Source organism: Heterocephalus glaber, unplaced genomic scaffold, assembly GCF_053883595.1.
Source record: "Heterocephalus glaber isolate CG9 unplaced genomic scaffold, H.glaber_assembly_v1.0 deba00000474, whole genome shotgun sequence".
Classification (NCBI taxonomy): Eukaryota; Metazoa; Chordata; class Mammalia; order Rodentia; family Bathyergidae; genus Heterocephalus; species Heterocephalus glaber.
In genome coordinates, this window is record NW_028258146.1 from 124,802 (window position 1) to 133,311 (window position 8,510).

Genomic DNA, 8,510 nt, shown 5'->3' on the forward strand with positions numbered 1-8,510 from the left:
CAACCACTACCAAGGAAAGGCCATTTATAGGCAGTTATTTATAAGCCAGGAAGACAGTCACCAGAACTCAACCTGGCATACTCCAACTTGCAACCTGTAGAACTGTGAGAAATAAAAACATACATTTTTGTTATTTGAACCACTCACCCTTTGGGTGTTTTGTGAATGCAGTCCAAGCTGACTAAGATAACTGGTGATGTTGACTATATCTTCATATTGGCCTATTTATTTTCTTTTCTGTTAAATACCTGTTCATGTATTTCATCTATTTTTCTAATGGATTATTGTATTAATTTCTTATTGCTATTGTAATAAATTACCACAAACTTCATACTTTAACACAATTTTACTTCAATAGCAAGAGGGTGGAAGCAACCCAAGTGTCTATTGGTAGATGGATAGATGCATAAAATTCAGCATAACCATACAATAAAATAAAATTCATTCTAAAAAGGAAGGATATTTGGCCACGTGCTACAACATGAGTGAACATTATGCTGTGTGAAATAAACCACTCACAAGAAGGTAAAATTTACATGTTTCCACTTATATGTGATAGCTAGAGTTGGTCAAATTCAAAGGGAAAGTAAAATGTTGATTTCCAGTGGTTGGAGTGAGAGAGAGAATGGGGAATTATTGTATAATGGGAACAGAATATGAGTTTTGAAAAATGGATGGTGGTGGTTGCACAACAATGTAAATGTACTTCATGCCACTGAATCAAACAGTTAAAAATGATTGAGCTTGTAAATTTTGTTATGTTGCATTTTACCACAAAAGATAAAAAGAATAGTCCTCTGCATGTGCAATAAAATTACTGTTTAGTTTTTTGGTTTACTATACTTTTGTTGAATGAGCATTCTGCAGACCCTGAGTTAGGAATTGAGACAGCCAAGAAGAGTAAGACAGGCCTATTATTCTTAGCACTCACAGTCTGGGAGGCACTCTAGGGTAAGAAAGTACCACAGAGTCTTCAGAGTCATGAATGCCAACTGGTGACAGGAGGGGAGTGACCAGTTCTTTCTAGGAGGCCTCAGTGAAAGTCAGGAAGCTTTTCTAGAAAGTGATACATGTGACCTAGAACCAGAAACTTGGAAACGCTGTCAATAATTTTATAGGTTAAAGAAGGAGAAATGTGAGCAATGCCTGATCCTGATACTTCCTGGTTCATTCTTGGCTCTTCACTTGGTTCTTCAGGACTTTAGGTGATGGAAGAGGCATGACCAGCAGCAGACAAGCTAGAGAAGGCAGCAAAGGTGAGACTCCTGAGGGCTACAAGGCCCTGGAGAGTGTCTGGACATTTCCTGTGGGCAATGGGAAGCTACTGGAAGGTTCTGAGCAGGAAGGTGACTGGATTACCTTGAGGTTAGAACCATCACTGGACAAACTAAAGAAACACAAGATCATTTATCCTATTTGTTCCTTGTTTACAGACTAAATAGCAAGTGATAAAAAGGCACAAAGGTTAGTGCTGTCAGGTCTGTTTGGAGAGAATGATGCACAGGAGTTTGTGAACATTAAATATTTTTTCAGACCCAAAATGCTCCAAATCAGAAGAAACACTTAGGTATTTGCACACAAATTCCAATCTAATATACATGTGTTAATTTGGGCAACCCCAGCAGCAGACAAATTTTCACTATTTTTTTTTCTCAGCAGTGTTTCAAATTGAGCTTTAATTTTTTTTTTTTTGCAGTATCAGGGATCAAACTCAGGATCTTGCACTTGCCAAGCAGGCATGGTACCACTGAGCTACATCCCTGGCCCTGAGCTTTATTATGATTTTGTTTTTCATATTATTTTACTTTTTTTTTGATACTGGGGATTGAACTTGGGTCCTTGCGCTTGTGCAGCAGGCGGCGAAACCACTGAGCTAAATCCCCAGCCTTGTTTTTCATTCTAATTCATTAGCTTCAAATAAAAGTGACTTATGTAGCCACCTTTACTTAATGTTCAAGAGCCTTGCATATTCTCAGTGAATCAGGAAACTAATACTTTATCCTGGCAGCCACATGCAAAGCTAGAGCTCATTATCTGAGATTACAACCAAACCCTGAAGTTCATCCCAAAGATCTCTATGGAGTGTGAATGAATTCCCTTCAGCTATAGCCAAAAAACCCCTATTTCTCATGGAGTCAAAACAATATTGTTAGGTTTCTAGGAGATAAAACAAACTATTGGCATCCTAAGAGAAGGGCAAAATAATTCTTTCCAAGCTTGCCATCGGAGGTCCCTTGCTTTGCATACTATGGTCTCAACTCTAGGAGTAAGATGTGCTATGATCCCTGCTCTGTGTGATTCCAGTTACATTATCGTGATTCGGGTATTTTGGTCAACTTGTCTCAGCCATGCAGTGCTCCGATATTTGGTCAAATGCCATTCTGGGTATGCATGGGCTATAGTTTGGATCTGAAGTATCCTCCAAAGGATCATTTTGAAGGCTTAGTTGCCAGCCTCTGGCACTACTGGGAGGTGGTGGAACCTTCAGGAGGTGTGGCCTAGTGGAAAGAAATTAGGTCACTTTGGGTGTGTGTCCTTGAAGGGGATTGTGGGACCCTCACCCCTCCTATTTCTCTGCTACCTGGCTACTGTGAGGTAAACAGTCTTACTTTGCCACACACTCCTGCGACAATTACTGTGCTGCCACAGGCCCAAAGGAACCAGGCCAAGTGACCATGGACTGATCCTTCTGAAACTGAGCCAAATTAAATCATTCCCCCACCCTCTCTCCAGAGTCATGCTATGTAGCCCAGGCTGGCCTCATGGGAATCCTCGTACCTCAGCTTCCTGAGTGCTGAGATTACAGGCATGTGCCATCACACCTGGCTCAAACCTTTTCTTATCAATTGATTTATCTCAGATATTTTATCACAGTGACAGAAATCTGACTAGCCCAGTCTTCTGTGAAGGTGTTTTGGTTGAGGCATACATTTGAATCTATAGCCTAAGTAAAGTAGATTGCCCTCCCTAATATGAGGGTGGTCTCATCCCATCAACTGAAGATCTGGATGAACAAAAATGCTGAGTGAGGGGGAGCGCCTCCTGCATGACTAGTTGATCTGGGACATTGATCTTTTCTTGCCTTTGGACTCAAATAGAAGCATCAACTCTTCTTCTTGTAACTGGAATCTGCCTGTGCTCAGACTGAAACTTACATCATCAGCTTTCCTAGGTCCCTGGCTTACTGACTGCAGATCTTGGGATTTCTCAGTCTCCGAAATTGCATGAACCAGTTCTTTATAATAAACCTCTCACCCTAAGTGCCTCATTGTTTTCCAATTGGACACACAGACAACTTCCTGTAGGGCCCAGCAACTGTAAGGCTATGAGTTCAGAGATGATGATTTTTCCCACCTGTGTGAAGGACAGAAAGTAGCCAACACAGTGGAGATAAGAGGTAGACAAAGAGAATCCTGCTGTTCCAGCTTCCCCTGTAGGCCGTTCCACCTTACCACTTTTTATGGTTTGGTTATTGGAGCCTCTTGTCTTTTGGCTCTGAGCTGGTTCTGGCATTTGCTACTGTATTAGAATCCTTCAGAAAGAAAGAACCAACAAGGTAGGGGTGTGTGTGTGTGTGTGTGTGTGTGTGTGTGTGTGTACCTTTGTCCCTTGGGATCCATGGAGGCTAGGTTATAGGTTACCCACAGTTACCAAAAATCTTGGGTGCCTAAGTTCTTTTTATAAAATGGCATAGTAGTGGCATATTATATATCCTATATACTTTGTTTATGTAGTGCTGGGAGTCAAACCCAGGGCCTTGTGTACACTAGGCAAGTGCTCTACTACTAAGCTACCTTCCCAGCCTTCTCCCGTATACTTTAAATCACCTCTAGATTATTTATAATAACTAATGTGATGCAAATGCTATGTAAAGAGTTGTTATGTTGCATTGTTTAGAGAATAATTACAAGAAAAAATGTCTGAGATCTTCCTAGAAGATGGCAGAGTGGTAGGGAGCAATAAATCAGACTCTCTAAGATTTGGAATCCAGACAATGGAAAATAACAACTTGGGGAAGAAAAGGAAGGAGGTGATTCCCTGGGACCCAGGAAGGATCTAAAGGGAAAATTGGAGGTTACAGAGAAATTGAAGAGACAGACCACAATGCAGAAAAAAGGAAGGGGCAATTGCACTCTGCGGCTCCGGGCTCATGGAATGAGAAAGCAAGAGGAAATCTAAGAGACACAGTGAAAGTAGGTGACCCAGAGGCCTCCAGGGAGAAACACCAATGGAATGGAGCAGTGGATGCAGTGCACTACAACAGCTGACTCATAACTAAAAGCATAGAAGATAACATTTTCTTTACGTGTTGTGATAGCTGATCATGTCAACTTGAGTAAGAAACACCCAACTGATTGGATCAACATAGTTCTGGGTGTAGCTGAATGAATTTAGTGAACAGAAGACCCACCCTGGGTGTGACTGGCACCAACAAATAGGCTTGTAGCCTGAATGGAATAAAAGGGAAACCAGAAGGAAGGCTCACTTATGTTTTTTTGGAGGAGCTCCAGATTTCACCTTCACCTGGACATCGTCTCCTGGCTTCCAGTTCAGACTCTTTAGCCTTCTAGCACAGACTCGTCAGCATTTTAGTGCAAACCTTTCAGCCTCCTGGTACAAACTTTCATGGACACTACAGTGAGCTCCAACTTTTGGCTGAATTCTTCAGATCTCCAGCACGAAGACAGCCTTTCTGCATTATTCTCCACCTGTCTCTGTAGGCAGCCATTGTAACCTTACCTTGTAAGTCCTTATGTATTTATATATCTTAGATTAAATCTGTTTCTCTAGTGAAAAAGTTGTTCAATACAATGCACTTTTTTCTTTAAATATTTTTGTTTAGTGGTTGGTTGAATGTGCAGATGTGGAGCCATGAATATGGAGGGCTGATCATACTTAGCTTTTTTTTCTTTTTTTTCAGTTTTATTTTCCCTCTCCTCTCCTCCCTTCCCCTTCCTTTCCTTACCCTCCATTTTTCCTTCCTTTTCCCTTCTCTTTCTCCTTCCTCCTCCCTTCTCTTTCTCCTTCCTCCTCCCCTCCCCTCCCTTTCCCCTCCCTTCTCTCCCTCCCTTACTCTTCCCCTCTTTCCTCCCCCTCCCTCACTTCTTTCTGTGGGGCTCATTATGTTGCCCAGACTGGCCTCAAACTCCTGGGCTCAAGCAATCCTCTTATCTCAGCCTCTCAAGTACCTGGGACTGTGGCCAACTGTTTACTTGTTCTTATCATCTAAGTCTCCTTGTAGAATGTGTCTTCCTGAGGGTCAGCTCCTGACTGTCACGATTCCTTGCAATGTCCCTTATGCGTGCATAGCACCTGGCATGCCCCTCATGTGACCTGTGAGAGAGAGTGTGCCTTTTGCTGAAGCTCCTAATGTTGCAGGGGTTTTGCCGAGGTTTTTGGATTTTCTCTGCTTATGGTGAATTAATGGTCTGCAGGCACTTTGAATCTACTCTTACATGTACCACAACTTACAAAAGTTCCTTGAAGTCTGAGACCTGAGAGACAGTTTCCCACAATGTCTAGTGTATTTTCCCACTAGTTTCATACCCTTTTAGTCATTGCAAGGATAACTTGGCCTTTTTTTTTTTTTTTGGTACTGGGGATCGAATTCAGGACCTTGCACTTGCAAGGCAGGTGGTAGAACTACTGAGCTAAATCCCCAGCCTGTTGCAAGGATAACTTGGAAGATGAGGATTCCTGGTACAGAGAAGTCAAGAAAAGAGGGAGCCATACCCTAATGTGACACTTAGTTCTTTGGAGATGGTGCTCATAACCTTACTCTCACGGGCTTTCCATTTATTTCATAAACATTTATTTATTGACAGGGGCAAAATTCACTTTTGAACCCCGACTTCTAAGACCTCATGTTGATCAGTCTATACTACCTGCCACTGGTGTCTGCTCTTTCTTGTCTGGAATTTTCTTCACCCTTACCTTCTACAGTGCAGTAGCAGAAAACCAGCACTGTGTGCCATGTTCTTCTTTGACATCACCTCAAGATCTTCTTCAGCATTCTAGTATGCTGAAGTTCCATATGCCTGCTCCAGTATGTTAAATGACATACTGCCTTGCTGATCTGTCTTTGCCTATCTTCTCGTTCCAGGCGACCTCACCCACTCCTTTGGGTTTAATTATGTGGGGTGGTTATCAACTACTTGTGTGTAGTTGGGGCACATTTGAGTTTTTTAGTGACATGCATCTACCTGAAACTACACATGTGCAGAACAGAAGTAATTTTTCCTTACATGCTTGTTCCTCTAGCTTCTTTCCTTTTTCTTGGCATTTTCTGGCCCCTCTTTGTCCATTTTCAGCATTTCTATATGGCCCTGCTTTTCCACCCTGGGTACTCTTGCTTTAGTTTCAGCCCGCATCATTTTTAGGTCTAGGAAACATGACATATCTTTTATCACTAAAATGATCCTCATTTCCCTACCTGTAGTTCCATACTCCTTGTAGCTACTACATTGCCTGTTCTAGAATGATCTCCACATAGCACAGTGCTGTCATATAACTCTTTGGCTTCAACCTTTCAATACCTCAGTAGTGCAGGATAAAGTTCAAAGACAGATCCTTGTTATCAAAGCCGTTTGTGGCCCAGCCCCTGTCCACCTCTCTAGCTTCCTCTCCATCCTTTGCACACTGTACTCCAGGTCTGCTGAGCCACTTTCATGTATCTAATGTGCCAAGCTATCCCATGCTGTTTCTCCTCCAGAATACCTTTGTGTAAGTTTACTAGGGCAATCCTCAAAAAGTACCCCAGACTGAGTAGCTTAGCAACAGCAATTAATTTTCCACTATTATGAAGGCTAGGAGTCCAAGATCAAAGGGTTGGCAGGGTTTCTTCTAAGGCCTCTCTCCATGTAGATGGCTGTCTTCTCTTGTGTCTTCACATGGTCTTCCATCCTCATTTATAAGCACACCAGTCACACTGGATCAAGGCCCACCCTGATGACCTCATTCTAACTTAATCACTCCTTCACAGACCCTATCTCCAAATACAATCATATTTGAAGGCCCTGGGGGTTGAACTTCAACATATAACTTTTGGGAAACCACAATTTATCCCTTATCATTTCTCCCCATGACTCAATTGTACACCATTCTTATATGCAAAATATATTCAACCCATCCCTACAGTACCAAAAATATGAACTCTTTTTAGCATCAACCCTAAATACAAACATCTCATCTAAACATAATCTAAATCAAGTATTGGTTGAGGTTTCAAGTATGATTCTTCCTGAAGCAAAATTTCTCTTTAACTGTGAACCTGTGAAACCAGACTGCAAGTCATACAATGGGATGCACATAGGATAGACATTCACATTCCAACCGAGAGAAAGGGGAAAAGAGAATGGGGTCACATGTTAGGACACCTCAACCTGCAACTTTTTGGGATTAATTCAACCTATAACAGCCTCCCTTTAATGAATCTGGAAAATAGCACCACTATAAGATATCTAATTATTAGCATGGCTATTTGGGACCATCTTCCTCCTTTGTGTCTCACTGTACCCTACCTCATATATACCTCCACCACAGTTCCTATTAGAGTTAATTTAATTTATTAAATCCATGACTATCTCACCTGTCAAATTATACATCATTACACAAGTAGACTTATAGAATACAGTGGTCCCCCTTTATCTGTTATGGATGTCTGAAAATGTAGAAAATACTGAATTCTATAGATATTATATATTATTTTCCTCTTCAATCTAATGACCAGAATAGCTACTAAATGACTAATGGGCAAGTAACATATACTCTGTGGATACTCTGGACTCATGCTACTCAGAATAGCATGCAATTTAAAACTTATAGACTGTTTACTCTGGAATTTTCCATTGAATATTTTTGGGCTGTGGTTGACTGTAGGTAATTGAAACTGTAGAAAACTGCAGAAAGCAAAACCACAGATAAGGAATGACTATTGTATGTTCTGTGAATGACTATTACACACACACAATCTCCATGAAAGGGGGAGGTTCTTTTTTTTTTTTTTTTCTGGTATTGAGCCTAGGACTTTCACATTGAGTTATAGCCCCTCCTTTTAAAGACAGGGTCTTTTTTTAAGACAGGGTATTACCAAGCTGCCCAGGTGGGCTCAAACTTGTGATCCTCCACCTCAGTCTCCCATAGTGCTGGGATTATAGGCATGGACGATGCGTGGCTTATAAGTATCTATTGATTGAGATTGCTCTGTGGTTTTGTATACTTCTGTATCCTTAGAGCCCAAAACAATGGTATGTAATAGCTATTCCAGAATTATTTATTAAATCTGAGTAAATACAAATAAACATATACACACCAAATGTATATGACACACACATTCTAGATTCTGAGTTTCTAGGAGTCTCTGAACACAGAATTTTATTTCAAAGTAGCCCAAGGGGACTGCAATACTCATCCTTCCCCTCAATGGCCAGATACCAGCTGAGCAACCATCAGATGCCTCTGGGTCTCCCGGATGACTCATAGGAGAGCTTTCTTTGGGAGGAGTGGGAGGA